The sequence below is a fragment of the Oncorhynchus keta genome, chromosome 11 (genome assembly GCF_023373465.1).
Source record: "Oncorhynchus keta strain PuntledgeMale-10-30-2019 chromosome 11, Oket_V2, whole genome shotgun sequence".
NCBI classification, from domain to species: Eukaryota; Metazoa; Chordata; class Actinopteri; order Salmoniformes; family Salmonidae; genus Oncorhynchus; species Oncorhynchus keta.
The window spans coordinates 31,606,264-31,622,218 of NC_068431.1; the positions used below are offsets into that span (position 1 = coordinate 31,606,264).

At 42.2% G+C, this 15,955-nt stretch overlaps 1 protein-coding gene and 1 pseudogene across 2 annotated transcripts in view; one reads left to right on the forward strand and one right to left on the reverse strand.

Moving 5' to 3' along the window:
- LOC118390702 (GTPase Era, mitochondrial-like) overlaps positions 1–10,089 on the reverse strand; it is a 32,384-nt pseudogene extending 22,295 nt beyond the window's left edge.
- The window catches only part of LOC118390066 (protein FAM222B-like), a 61,906-nt gene continuing 52,430 nt past the window's right edge, over positions 6,480–15,955 (forward strand). For both annotated transcript variants that reach the window (XM_035780244.2, XM_035780243.2), the window contains exon 1: positions 6,480–6,619. The gene's annotated coding sequence lies outside the window, so the exon portion shown is untranslated. The remainder of the gene's footprint in view (positions 6,620–15,955) is intronic.

Here is a 15,955-nt window from a genome sequence, read left to right on the forward strand (position 1 = left end):
TGTAATGTGAAGAGTTTTCCTAGTATATGTTTGATGTTTATACATTGTACGTTGTATGGAAAATATCCAAATCAAAGAGAATGTTTTCGGGAAGATTAAATGTTAAGTTAGTTGTCTAAAATTGGATTTGATTAAAATCTAGACCTTGCCTCATTAACTTGGTACGCCCAGAGAATTGCCCTAAAGGCGGTTACGCCCACTTCTGACCCAAGGGTATAAAACCTGTGAGTATAGAATTTACAGGGAGACTTCATGACCCCAGCTGCAGCAAGGTCTAAAAGGTCAACGAACCCAGAACGCAACGCAAGTTTGAGGACAAAGAAATCCTTTTCTACCCAAGCTACGGATGAGTATCTGTGTCTAAGCGGGCGAATTCAAGTCGAACCACCTAGCCTCCATCTCCCATCGAACCGTGGTATCTAAAGGGTTTCATTCCTATGCTGTGAGCTCTGAGCTACAGAGCCGTCTGTCCTCAGAAGACCCCTTCCAGAGCAAAGGGTGAGGGAACAGACTCCTCAGCCAAAAGGACACTGACATCGGGAGGACGAGCAGGGAGGTGCGCAGGAGAAGTGCGTCATCGAACAGCTGAACGGTCCATGCAGAGAATCCTCTGAGATTATCCCCACGTAATTACATCATTATATTCTGACCCTGTATTCTGATGTGTTTTGTCTATGTGTATCTTTTATCATCTTTTTAGCTTTTTAGTAAATAAATATTAAACTAAGATTGGTGTGGTACGAATTCATTGGTGAGACCCGGGTCCGTGCAGATTCACAGGCTATACGACGTTCAGAACGAGATTGGTAGAGGCAACTGGTTAATTAGCGGCTGTTGTAAAATCGATATTCTGATATTCTTTGAGTTAATTTGGGAAATAGAAACTCAATAAAAACTAGTTTTCCCATGGTGCCCCAGGTTAATGAGTTAATAATTGCTTGATTCAGTTAATCACGCAATTAGAAACTTGTAATCATTCGATAAGCAACAGTCGTCACATTAACTAATACAAACGTCACAACAACATTATCTCAATGTATGGCTGTCATTTTCCTCAAGCCTCAAAATAGTATCTATACTCACAAATCAAGTCAATTAAATCAAATGTTAAAATGGCGCATGAAATTACCGTGAAATGCTTACTTACAAGCCCTTAACCAATAATGCAGTTGAAGAAACAGAGTTAAGAAAATATTTACGGTACCGAGTCAATGTGCTGGGGTGCAGGTTAATCAAGGTAATTTGTAAAGTGAAAAGTATAGATAATAAACAGAGAGTAGCAGCAGTGTAAAAACATAGGAGGGGGGGGTCAATCTAAATAGTCTGGGTGGCCATTAGATTAATTGTTCAGCAGTCTTATGGCTTGGGGGTAGAAGCTGTTAAGGAGCCTTTTGGTCCTAGATTTGGTGCTCCCGTACCGCTTGCCGTGATGCAACCGGTCAAGATGCTCCTGATGGTGCAGCTGTGGAACTTTTTGAGGATCTGGGGACCCATGCCAAATCATTTCAGTCTCCTGAGGGGGTAAAGGTGTTGTTGTGTTCTTTTCACAACTTTCTTGGTGTGTTTGAACCATGATAGTATGTTGGTGATGTGGACACCAAGGAACATGAAACTCTCGACCCGCTCCACTTCAGCCCTGTCGATGTTAATGGGGCCTGTTCGGCCCTCTTTTTCCTTAAGTCCACAATCAGCTCCTTTGTCTTGGTCACATTGAGAGGTTGTTGTCCTTGTACCACACTGCCAGGTCTCTGACCTCCTTCCTATAGGCTGTCTCATCAATGTCGGTAATCAGGCCTACCACTGTGTCGTCAGCAAACTTAATGATGGTATTGGAGTCGGGCTTGGCCAGAAAGTTGCGGGTGAACAGGGAGTACAGGAGGGGCCTCAGTGTTGAGGATCATCGTGGCAGATGTGTTGTTGCCTATCCTTACCACCTGGGAGGCGGGCCGTCAGGAAGTCCAGGATCCAGTTGCAGAGGGAGATGTTTAGTCCCAGGGTCCTTAGCTTAGTTATGAGCTTCGTGGGTACTATGGTGTTCAATGCTGAGCTGTAGTCAATGAACAGCATTCTCACATAGGTGTTCCTTTTGTCCAGGTGGGAAAGGGCAGTGTGGAGTACGATTGAGATTGTGTAATCTGTGGATCTGTTGGGGTGATGAGAATTGGAGTGGGTCTAGGGTTTCTGGCATGATGGTGTTGATGTGAGCCATGACCAGCCTTTCAAAGCACTTCATGGCTACCAAATCAAATCAAATCAAATGTTATTTGTCACATACACATGGTTAGCAGATGTTAATGCGAGTGTAGCGAAATGCTTGTGCTTCTAGTTCCGACAATGCAGTAATAACCAACAAGTAATCTAGCTAACAATTCCAAAACTACTACCTTATAGACACAAGTGTAAGGGGATAAGAATATGTACATAAAGATATATGAGTGAGTGATGGTACAGAGCGGCATAGGCAAGATACAGTAGATGGTATTGAGTGCAGTATATACATATGAGATGAGTATGTAAACAAAGTGGCATAGTAATGTATAATGTAGGGTATGTAAACATTATATAAGGTAGCATTGTTTAAAGTGGCTAGTGATATATTTGACATCCTTTCCCATCAATTCCCATTATTAAAGTGGCTGGAGTTGAGTCAGTGTGTTGGCAGCAGCCACTCAATGTTAGTGGTGGCTGTTTAACAGTCTGATGGCCTTGAGATAGAAGCTGTTTTTCAGTTTCTCGGTCCCAGCTTTGATGCACCTGTACTGACCTCGCCTTCTGGATGATAGCGGGGTGAACAGGCAGTGGCTCGGGTGGTTGTTGTCCTTGATGATCTTTATGGCCTTCCTGTGACATCGGGTGGTGTAGGTGTCCTGGAGGGCAGGTAGTTTGCCCCCGGTGATGCGTTGTGCAGACCTCACTACCCTCTGGAGAGCCTTGCGGTTGTGGGCGGAGCAGTTGCCGTACCAGGCGGTGATACAGCCCGACAGGATGCTCTCGATTGTGCATCTGTAGAAGTTTGTGAGTGCTTTTGGTGACAAGCCAAATTTCTTCAGCCTCCTGAGGTTGAAGAGGCGCTGCTGCGCCTTCTTCACGATGCTGTCTGTGTGGGTGGACCAATTCAGTTTGTCTGTGATGTGTACGCCGAGGAACTTAAAACTTACTACCCTCTCCACTACTGTCCCATCAATGTGGATAGGGGGATGTTCCCTCTGCTGTTTCCTGAAGTCCACAATCATCTCCTTAGTTTTGTTGATGTTGAGTGTGAGGTTATTTTCCTGACACCACACTCCGAGGGCCCTCACCTCCTCCGTGTAGGCCGTCTCGTCATTGTTGGTAATCAAGCCTACCACTGTTGTGTCGTCTGCAAACTTGATGATTGAGTTGGAGGCGTGCGTGGCCATGCAGTCGTGGGTGAACAGGGAGTACAGGAGAGGGCTCAGAACGCACCCTTGTGGGGCCCCAGTGTTGAGGATCAGCGGGGTGGAAATGTTGTTGCCTACCCTCACCACCTGGGGGACCTATTTGGAGCAAATTGGAGTGGGTCTAGGGTGTCAGGTAGGGTGGAGGTGATATGTCTAGTCTCTCAAAGCACTTCATGATGACGGAAGTGAGTGCTACGGGGCGGTAGTCGTTTAGCTCAGTTACCTTAGCTTTCTTGGGAACAGGAACAATGGTGGCCCTCTTGAAGCATGTGGGAACAACAGACGGGGATAGGGATTGATTGAATATGTCCGTAAACACACCAGCCAGCTGGTCTGCGCATGCTCTGAGGGCGCGGCTGGGGATGCCGTCTGGGCCTGCAGCCTTGCAAGGGTTGACACGTTTAAATGTTTTCCTCACGTCGGCTGCAGTGAAGGAGAGTCCGCATGTGTTAGTTGCGGGCCGTGTCAGTGGCACTGTATTGTCCTCAAAGCGGGCAAAAAAGTTATTTAGTCTGCCTGGGAGCAAGACATCCTGGTCCGTGACTGGGCTGGTTTTCTTTTTGTAATCCGTGATTGACTGTAGACTCTGCCACGTACCTCTTGTGTCTGAGCCCTTGAATTGAGATTCTACTTTGTCTCTATACTGACGCTTAGTTTGTTTGATTGCCTTGCGGAGGGAATAGTTACACTGTTTGTATTCGGTCATGTTTCCGGTCACCTTGCCCTGATTAAAAGCAGTGGTTCGGGCTTTCAGTTTCACGCGAATGCTGCCATCAATCCACGGTTTCTGGTTTGGGAATGTTTTAATTGTTGCTATGGGAAAGACATCTTCAACGCACGTTCTAATGAACTCGCTCACCGAATCAGCGTATTCGTCAATGTTGTTGTCTGACGCAATACGAAACATATCCCAGTCCACGTGATGGAAGCAGTCTTGGAGTGTGGAATCAGATTGGACGGACCAGCGTTGAACAGACCTCAGCGCGGGAGCTTCTTGTTTTAGTTTCTGTCTGAAGGCAGGGATCAACAAAATGGAGTCGTGGTCAGCTTTTCCGAAAGGAGGGCGGGGCAGGGCCTTATATGCGTCGCGGAAGTTAGAATAGCAGTGATCCAAGGTTTTTCCAGCCCTGGTTGCGCAATCGATATGCTGATAAAATTTAGCTGATAACATTTAATTTTGGGGGGGAATATATACGGCTGTGATTATAATCGAAGAGAATTTCCTTGGAAGATAATGCGGTCGACATTTGATTGTGAGGAATTCTAAATCAGGTGAACAGAAGGACTTGAGTACCTGTATGTTGTTATGATCACACCACGTCACGTTAACCATGAAGCATACGCCCCGCCCCTCTTCTTACCAGAAAGATGTTTGTTTCTGTCGGCGCGATGCGTGGAGAAACCAGCTGGCTGCACCGATTCCGATAGCGTCTCTCCAGTGAGCCATGTTTCCGTGAAGCAAAGAACGTTACAGTCTCTGATGTCCCTCTGGAATGCTACCCTTGCTCGGATTTCATCAACCTTGTTGTCAATAGACTGGACATTGGCGAGAAGAATGCTAGGGAGTGGTGCACGGTGTGCCCGTCTCCGGAGTCTGACCAGAAGACCGCTCCGTTTCCCCCTTTTACGAAGTCGGTTTTTTTGGGTCGCCGGCTGGGATCCATTCCGTTGTCCTGGGTGAAAGGCAGAACACAGGATCCGCTTCGCGAAAGTCATATTCTTGGTCGTACTGATGGTGAGTTGATGCTGCTTTTATGTTCAGTAGTTCTTCTCGACTGTATGTAATGAAACCTAAGATGACCTGGGGTACTAATGTAAGAAATAACATGTAAAAAAACTAAAAACTGCATAGTTTCCTAGGAACGCGAAGCGAGGCGGCCATCTCTGAATGTGAAGGGGGCGGTAATCATTTAGGCAGGTTACCTTCGCTTTCTTGGGCACAGGGACTATGGTGGTCTGTTTGAAACATGTAGGTATTACAGACTCGGTCAGGGAGAGGGTAAAAATGTCAGTGAAGACACTTGCCAGTTGGTCCGGGCATGCTTTGAGTACACGTCCTGGTAATATGTCTGGCCCCACGGCTTTGTGAATGTTGACCTGTTTAAAGGTCATGCTCACATTGGCTATGGATATCGTGATCACACAGTCATTCTGAACAGCTGGTGCTCTCATGCATGCATCAGTGTTTCTTGCCTCGAAGCGAGCATAAAATACATTTAGCTCATCTGGTAGGCTTGCGTCACTGGGCAGTTCGCGGCTAGGTCTTCCTTTGTAGTCTGTAATAGTTTTAAAGCCCTGCCACATCCGACGAGCATCAGAGCCGGTGTAGTAGGATTCAATCTTAGTCCTGTATTGACGCTTTACATGTTTGATGGTTTATCTGAGGGCATAGTGGGATTTCTTATAAGCGTCCGGATTAGTCTCCCGCTCATTGAAAGCAGTAGCTCTAGCATTTAGCTCGGTGCGGATGTTGTCTGTAATCCATGGCCGCTGGATGGGATATGTACTACGGTCACTGTGAGGACGATGTTGTCAATGCACTTTTTGATGAAGCCGGTTGCGCATGTGACACGCTAGTCCCCGGCTATATTTTAGGGAGGTGAATGAAGAGGACACTGGATTATGTGTACATATACATGCTTTGAATTACTGTGATAAGCAATGAACTGTTTTCTAGTCTTGCAAATGTAGAAATATAAAAATATTTGTAATATTAATATTAAACTTTTGCCCAGTCATATTTTCATTTATTTTTTATTTAACATATATTGTGTACCAAGATGTTATGCATTCAATAGCGCCATCAATATGATAATGATCACCACCTTTGTTATTTTCACAGTAATGAAGGATATCAATTCAATTCTGGAAATGTTATTAAGTAGAGCAATGCATTTCGTGAGTTTATTAAACGTTGTCACTGACCACAGTTCTATGACCAGCTATGTCTAACCTTATCAAAACTTTAATCATTATTTAGGAAAATGAACCAAACTGGTCTTAGAGGAAAACTTCAGTCAAGAAGACCGACTTGGCTCGGTGCTGAGAAATCCTGCGCATGCGTTGGAAGTTTCTGCCGCAGACAGCAGCAGCAGTGATTCGGCAACGCAGAGTAACAACAAATAGCAAAACAAATCTCTATTTGAATTTTAAACCATGGCGATGTTTTAAGCAATGCCTTTTGAGGAGGTACATGGAGAGTAAGTATTTCTACCTAATATCTGATTTAGTTCATCACGCTTGAAGATGATTACTTGTCGTAAATGTGTGCAAAGCAGAGACGGCAACAAAGGAGTCAACGTTAGCTAACAAGCTGCTAGCTTTGTGTTTCATTAGTTAGCCTGCTATCCAGGTAGCTAGCTACGAGTTAGCATGCTAACAAGCTAGCCCTTGATCATGACTCTCGGGTCCATTACACATACGAGTCATTGGACCTTAAGTTGTAACTATACAGTAGGACCCGTTAAGAGTACATCTTGGGCAAGTGAACAAGCTGGCTATCGATATTGCACTTACAACATTTTGATTAAACGTTATTCCCTTGTTCAAATAACTCTTAATTCAAGGTTAGTGGTAGCTGAATTTTGGCATTACGTTCGATACTTCAGTTTTCTCTACTGAATGTGTCAACTAGCCAGCATCTTATCTCGTCTAATGATGCTAAATATATTATAATTGAACGGATTATAACGGATTACAGTATCCTCAAATTAATTCGCTATACATTGTTAACTAACCATTTTGTCGAACATGTAGCCAACTAATGTACTGTAGTTATCGACTATAATCAATTTGTTAGAATATGAAGATGGTATTTTCTTTATTGTGGCATTAACTAGCTAATTGTTTTGAATTACACACAGGTTGATTTTCAGTTCACTGAATAACGAGTCAACTATGTAGTTTACAAGCCTACCACCTCCTCAAAATATTGTCATCTCAGCCAGGGGCGAATAGCGGGTGTGTTCTTCTCTGGGGAGATGGATAATTAATTGATTGCCAACTTTCTACATTTGGACAGCCTGCCGCTGGTGGGTGGGCCAGGTCGAATTGGTTGTGCTTACAGTAAAGTTATGCAGTGTGTTGCCCAATTGCTGTGCTGCTTTGACAGGACTGAATCATCCAGTAGCCATGCAAGGGCTCCAGAGTGGCACAGTGGTCTAAGACACTGCATCTCATTGCAAGAGGCGTCACACCTGGTTCGAATCCAGGCTTTATCACCTCCGGCCGTGATTGAGAGTCAGATAGTGGGGTGTACAATTGGCCCAGCGTTGTCCAGGTTTGGCCGGGGCAGGCAGCCATTGTAAATAAGAATTTGTTCTTAACTGACTTGCCTAGTTAAATATATAAAAAAAGATAAAAAGGGTAATCATTTCTATGTTCGGTCTGTCTCTGTGAGGTGGAGGCTGAGAGAGACTGGAGAAGCACCTGACATAGCTAACAGTGGCAAGAACAAAACAAGATGGGGGTCAGTTGTGGCAATGCCACCATATTCAGATTGATCTGACAGTCAAGGAGTGGTTTGGATGTGATGTCAGAAACTGTTATCATTTTAGCAGGTCTTTTTTTCTGATAGGGCTACTGTTCCTCATTTTCATAGACAGACACTCAGTATTGTGACTGTCTCACAGTTTAGCATGAATATAATATCTCTCGACAATCCAGCATTTAGTTGTCCCTCTACACATCAGGGTATTATTAGTGTTTAACTTTGACTCCTCTTGCACAAACCAGTGAGAGGTTTGGCAAGGTAACAAAAGCTCGACCTCATGCATCTGGCTTTTTACTTTGCAGAAAGCTGTCTGATTGGTCAGACTGGCTGAGGCTTCCTATTCGAACGAGATCCAATTGGCATGAATCGAAATGTGAATTCCGGGTTGATGAGTAATTGTACATATCCATGTATATGGAGGAGGGGGTAGCCGCAGCCCGGAGTATAGATGGGTTAGCTGACAACGTTACAAAAATGATGTGCGTGCTTCCATGGGGCAGAAGCTAGCCTGTCATTGTGATTCTGGATGGCCAGGATGACAAAACAACAACTGTAACAATGCATTTGAGACAAGTGCTCATTGTGCAAATTTATTTACGTATTCAATAAACATTGGAGATGAAATATAGCTTGCATGCTGTCAAGTCTTAGCCAACCCCCATGTTTTGCCCCATAGTAGTGCATGCTTCGGTTTTGTTGCTAAACAACAAACCTGTCTATGGGGGAGTGGGTGTGTAGAAACCGCTCTGCTATCCACCTAATTTTGAAACACTTTTAAAACACGAAAACCAAACGCGGGAAACTATTATACAACTTCCTCCGCGCTTCTGCATTATCATAATTCATATGCCCTGGCCTACTAACTGTTAGCTTGTTAGCACAGGTCTGCTAACTGTTTGAATCGCCGTGTCCCCAGCCAGCCCAACCACTCAATGGACCCATATTTATTTTCAATCTCTTTTCAATTTTTAATTCGATTATACATTCCGGTACCCTGCCTCACCCAATGTGATGCGGAATCGCTATTATTTTTAATTTTAGAATACATTCAAGAACCTCCAGAAGCTAACCAGCTAATTAGCTACAAGCTGTTTAGTCATTGTTAGCCACTACTAGCGGCTTTTACCTTCTGCACAGCCAGCCCTGTTTTTAGCCTGGATAATACTCGCCAGTCTATCAGTATCGAACTGTCTCTCCACAACAACGCCGGATTCCTGCCGTAATCCCTGGACCACTACTTCTGATCTTCACAGCTAACTTGCACCTAGTACCGACGCTATCCCTGAGGCCCACCTCCCGGCCTACTCAGCTGTTCACCCGAACCCCACTCATACACGGCTACGGCCCAATACTCCATCGGATCCTTGCTGTAAACTCTGGACCTTGGCTAACGCCACTGCCACGAAGCTAGCACCAGTTAGCTGTGAGCCAGGCACATCTCCCTGCTAGCAAACTAAATTCTACAATACCTCTTTCGCCATCTGGCTTGGATTCTCTGTCGTCACGGCCCCCCGCCGCACCACCACGACTGGTCTGCCGACGAATACTCCATCCGCTGTGCCTTCAACCGGCCTCCGTCTGAGCAGACCCCCCCTACCACCCCCGGGTTACTAACTTTAAACGCTGTGTCGCCCGCGTGCAAGTGTAGTGGCGGCTTCCCTTTTCCATCTACTGCTGCCCCCTGGACACTATGATCACTTGGCTACATAGCGGATGCCTGCTGGACTGTCCATTAATCATGGTACTCCATTCTGTTTATTTATGTTTTATCTGTCGGGCCCCAGCCGCGAACTCAGGCTCTGTGTGTAGTTAATCCGACCCTCTCTGCCGAGTCATCGCCAATTTACCTGCTGTTGTTGTGTTAGCTGACTAGCTGTTGTCTCACCTGTTGTTTTAGCAAGCTCTCCCAATCAAGACCTGCGATTACTTTATGCCTTGCTGTATGTCTCTCTCAAATATCAATATGCCTTGTATACTGTTGTTCAGGTCAGTTATCATTGTTTTAGTTTACAATGGAGGCCCTAGTTATTGACTTGTTTATTGTTTACTCCATGTGTAACTCTGTGTTGTTGTCTGTTCACACTGCTATGCTTTATCTTGGCCATGTCGCAGTTGCAAATGAGAACTTGTTCTCAACTAGCCTACCTGGTTAAATAAAGGTGAAATAAAATAAAAATGTGCGCCACTAAAAATCCTTGCATTAGCATGTTTCTGTTAGCTGATACATCATGAGAAAATACACCATATTACGTTCCTGCTAATGTGCCTGGACCTTGTAGACTAAACTGCAGAGAGAACCCCCATAACTGATCCAAATGGTTGCCCAATCTGGCAGGCTAGATACATTTATTTCGAAAATAATATGCATAAAAAACACCAGGCTTTTGAGCGTTTATTCAAATGACATAGGCTATTCACTGTAGTTTAAAGACTGGAGTTTTGTACTCACTTGAAACAATAGTAATGTTGTTGTAGCCTAGGTAGGATACATTTCTTGTCCCCATTTCTAAAACAATAGGGTAGCTTTTTGAGCTGCGTACCTGGGGACTGGCAGGTGGTGCACTGAGCTCAGCCTTGTGAGGTCACATAGTTATATGATAGTTTTTGTCTTTCGCTGTGTAAATTCACTGGATATATTCTGAGCTTATAAATTATGGTCTAATATAGGCTACATCCTAGGCTATATAGGCTGTTCCTTTTAAATCCCAGGAAAAGCCGGCCTGACGCTTACTTAAAGTTATTTTCTTTAGCCATTTTCTTGTCTAAAAATGTAGGCCTAATCAATAGTGGAGCTTTGCGTGCCCAAGGACCACAGAGCGCAGCCTGGAGGAACGCACCACAGATCTGCCATTTCATAATATTTTAACATTTTTCTTGCATTTTGACAAGTAAATATTTAGCCTATAGCCCTAATATTTAGCAAATGAATGGCCTAATATTTAGCTTCTTACTTTGGCTACACATCACTCGCATGTCTCTTCCAGCTGTTCCCATGCGCAACAGGCTATAGGCTACACAAGCGCCTCCGCAATAGGCCATTCCTCTTCTCGTGAAGAAATCTCAGGAAAAACTGCAAAAGCTATAGGACATTTATTTGGATACTTTTTTTATACTATGCCTAATCGAGGAAAGAAGCAGGCTTGCTCTTGCTAATTGCTGAATGTAAAACAGGCCTACAGTATAGAAATGCATGTCAGGGAAAGTTGAGAGAGTGCATTGGTGTCAGAGGTCGACCGATTGTGATTTTTCAACTCCGATACCGATTATTGGAGAACCAATAAAAGCAGATATCGATAAATCGGCCGATTTTTAAAAATTCATAAAATAAAAAATATGTATTTGTAATAATGACAATTGCAACAATACTGAATAAACACTTATTTTAACCTAATATAACACATCAATAAAATCAATTTAGTCTCAAATAATGAAACATGTTCAATTTGGTTTAAATAATGCAAAAACAAAGTGTTGGAAAAGGAAGTAAAAGTGCAATATGTGCCACGTAAAAAAGCGAATGTTTAAGTTCCTTGCTCAGAACATGAGAACATATGAAAGCTGGTGGTTCCTTTTAACAGGAGTCTTCAATATTCCCAAGTAAAGAAGTTTTAGGATGTAGTTATTATAGGACTATTTATCTCTCTACCATTTGTATTTCATATACCTTTGACTATTGGATGTTCTAATAGGTACTTTAGTATTGCTAGCCTGATCTTGGGAGTTGATAAGCTTGAAGTCATAAACAGCTCAATGCTTGAAGCACAGCGACGAGCTGCTGGCAAATGCACGAAAGTGCTGTTTGAATGAATGCGTGCGAGCCTGCTGCTGCCTACCACCGCTCAGTCAGACTGCTCTATCAAATCATAGACTTAATTGTAATAACACACAGAAATACGAGCCTTAGGTCATTCATATGGTCAAATCCGGAAACAATCATTTCGAAAACAAAACATTTATTCTTTCAGTGAAATACGGAACTGTTACATATTTTATCTAACGGGTGGCATCCATAAGTCTAAATATTGCTGTTACATGGCACAACCTTCAATGTTAATACATAATTATGTAAAATTCTGGCAAATTAGTTACGGTCTTTGTTAGGAAGAAATGGTCTTCACACAGTTCGCAATGAGCCAGGCGTCCCAAACTGCTGCATATACCTTGCACAGAACGCAAGAAAAGTGACACTTTCCCTAGTTTAAAAAAAATCATGTTATTAGGCAATATTAACTAAATATGCAGGTTTAAAAATATATGCTTGTGTATTGATTTTAAGAAAGGCATTGACGTTTATGGTTAGGTACACATTGGTGCAACGACAGTGCTTTTTTCGCGAATGCGCAAAGTAGGCTGTGATTCAATGACAAATTAACAGGCACCGCATCGATTATATGCAACACAGGACAAGCTATATAAACTAATACCATCAACCATGTGTAGTTAACTAGTGATTATGTGAAGATTGATTGTTTTTTATAAGATAAGTTTAATGCTAGCTAGCACCTTACCGTGGCTCCTTGCTGCACTCGCATAACAGGTAGTCCGCCTGCCACGCAGTCTCCTCGTGGAGTGCAATGTAATCGGACATGATTGGTGTCCAAAAATGCTGATTACCGATTGTTATGAAAACTTGAAATCGGCCCTAATTAATCGGGCATTCTGATTAATCGGTCAACCTCTAATTGGGGTGATCACTTTCGGCCAGTTCCATTGTTGCATTGCAAATAGTTGTACAGGACATAGAGATGAGCACAGTGAAAAAGAAGACCCAAAATAATTGACAACCATTAGAAAAATGGAAATCACTTGCAAACCACTTGAGCAACGAGGTAATGACATAATGTAAAAGATGTGCAGGCAAAATGGCATTTGTTTTTGAATTGCTACATTTAAATGTGAGTTACTATATTTTTCATTAGGCCTACATGTACATTGAAGTATTATTTGCCGTTTTCACTATGACAATGAACACACCCTGAAAACACTGAATGCTCTTAACCAGACCTCATGAATGGTCTAGTGTTTCCACCTTATTAATAGGCAACATGCAGTAGGATGCGTTGATCAGTTGAATGATTGGTGTAGGACTGTAGAATGATTAACTTTCCTCTAGTGTGGATGCTCACCAACGTTTTATAGATTAATACAACAATGTCATTACAAAATCCTATTAACATGGATTGCTTCATTCTCACTCATACAGATGGTGTGATATTGATATTGGTAATATTTGACACTTGATCACTTTTTGAAAAGTGCAGTTTAACAGACTGTCTGCAAACCCATGCCAGTTCCCATATAAGGAGATGGCTGTGACTTGATAGCATTGTAAACGACAAGGGAAGCATTATGATATCAACCAATATTATTTTCTTACCCCACTCCTTTCCACACGCCCATACTCTGGTCACCATATTGGGCTGCAGCTATATGGGAAATGTTTGGGGTTTCGAGAGGGAGGGGGATGTTTCAGCCTGTGTGCCTCGACAGATCTGGTTTAGGTAACTCCTCGTTACAAAGAATAGATTTCTTCCGGCTGCAATTCTGGACATCTATTACCATGCATTTTTAGCAGATGGGATCTTTTCTGTATTTGTGCAGATTCACCAAATGCTACCCACGATCCAGTGGAGCCTGGGGTAACGTTACGTTTTTTTCAAGTGGTCAGTTTCATTCTATTACTGCTCAGCTACTTGTGCTGTCAAAATACCAGCTCAGTTTTTCCTCTATCTTGTACAATGGGATGTAGGCCTACTACTGTTTAATGGTTGTCTTTTATGCAATGTTGAAGAGCCACTCTAGTTTATAAGAGTGTAATACTGAATCTGTGATTTGATATCAGTCATGATTAGGGTTGCAAAATTCAAGTAATTTTCCCAAAATTCACTGGTTTCCCGAATTTTGTCCTTACTCCTTCGTAATTCCGGGAGTCTTCCAACCAGGATTTCTGGGGAAAAAAAACAGGTAATTTTGGGAAAGTTCCAGAAGTTTGCAACCCTAGTGATAATATGCTGACCAAATGAAGTGCCATTTTACCCACTAATTTACCGTTTCTGGTCACAAATGAACACTTCAGTGTCCTCCAATATGTTGTAGAATGTAGTAATGTTATGTCCTGTCCTTACTCGTGGAGTCTGACAGTTTTTAAAGTGCAATTTCCTTTGCCAACTGGGAGAGCGGTTATTTAATTTACGACAGAGATCTAATCATTCTGCTCTTTGATATCTTCTGCTTACTCCGTCAAAAAAGAGAGCTTGACATTAGTTTGCCCGAGAGTGGCGCTTTACATCGTTGCAGTTGCCCTACATTTTCCAAAGGGTGGATAATTCAATTTCAAACACGTGTTTCCTGAGAAACGCAGACTCCTTGACTCAGTGCAATTATCGAGTATTGTAAGGGATGATTTTGTCATCTGGGTGCTACGTTTCCACAACGAAGAGCCATTAAGTGATTTAATGTTCTTCAATGAATCCCAGACAGTTTTCTCTTGATGCTCAAGACTTACATTAGTGATGCAGTATTACATTATTGGTTGTCATTTCAAGTTTATTGTTTGGTAAGGAATGATGAAGCCTCAATAGTTGAAATGGGAAATGCATAGAATGGAAATGGTCTACTGTCTAAATTTAAGATTCGCTGTAAGGTATTAAAACATCTTGATGAGAAGATTAAATTATTATGCCCACTCATATTTAATGTATCATATTATTTAGCCTTTTTTTTTACAGGCGCTATCTGCTCCATTAAATAGCCTTTCTTTGTAACAATGCCTTCATTATAGAGAGAGGGTGGCTCGATAAATTGGCTCTCATTTAGAGAAGGCACTGTTGTTCTCAAGTGCAAAGCACCACAATGCATTGCAACCTAAATGCATGTGCTAATTAGCCACTGCAAGAAGCCACCATACAGGCTTTATAAGTATGTTTTCTAATGTTCATGTTTAATTGACCTGTCAGTGCAACGTATGACTCTAGCTGAGGGCAAATGAAGAGGAAAGCATATTTGTCATTAATGTTTTTTCAGTAAACCACTTCAGGCTGGCAGAGTAATACAGCAGATATTAATTAGGTGCTTTTGTGGCTCGTGTCAGAAATGCTTGGCTAAAATACATCTCAAACAATGTCATATTTTTTAAATCAATATTACTGGCATATTTCCATATTAAGCATAAAGGCTAGGCTACATGGTTTTAGTGTCAAATAAGTTTTAGGCAAATTGGAGAGATATTTGGCTAGCCGATGAAAAATCATCCAATGGGATTCATTCATCTAGATCTACCATGATTTGACCTAATATTCAGCTGCTGCTGATGTATTTTAATAATAGGTCATTTTAAGTGAAGATGATTGTCCCCACAGAGAGAGTGAATCAGATACACCACATCAGTTGACATTTTATTCTTCAAAAGATTCTGTACTAAGGTCAAAATGTAGGCTCGGTCAATAGAATATCCATACAGACTCGTTTTAAAGAGAGGTAATAGAACGCCTTGGCAGCAGCTAATGGGGATCCATAATAAATACAAATACGGGATTACATCAAGTCATGCTTGATTTCTCTGAGTTCTAGGCTATGAATAACAGATCACAAGGTACAGAGAAAGAACAAAGAACTTGAGTAGCTTTTCTGATGTTTCCACTGTTGTTGGGAATTGATTTACTGGAAAGCTCATTAAGATACATTGATTTGTGACAATTATGATTCAGCACCCGCCTGTTTACTGTGAAATACCCTGGAAAAAACGGCATAATTTTATGATGCGATAATTGTCTGTGCTGGAATGAGGACCGAGTTTTGGAAACCCTGCTCTAGATGATAAAAGTTTATTTAAAAACTGACTAGAGTTTTGACAAAAACTTGACAAAATGTTATAGTAATGAGAAACATGTCCACAGACACTGCTTTTATGTAAGAAATATTATAGTTTAATGTTAACTATTAACTAGTGTAGCGTTGTTATGAATTATGGACATACTACAGCAACAGTCTCTGTTTTATCCTAATAAGTTAGGTTTTTCTTAAGTAAACCTGGACACATTTTGGT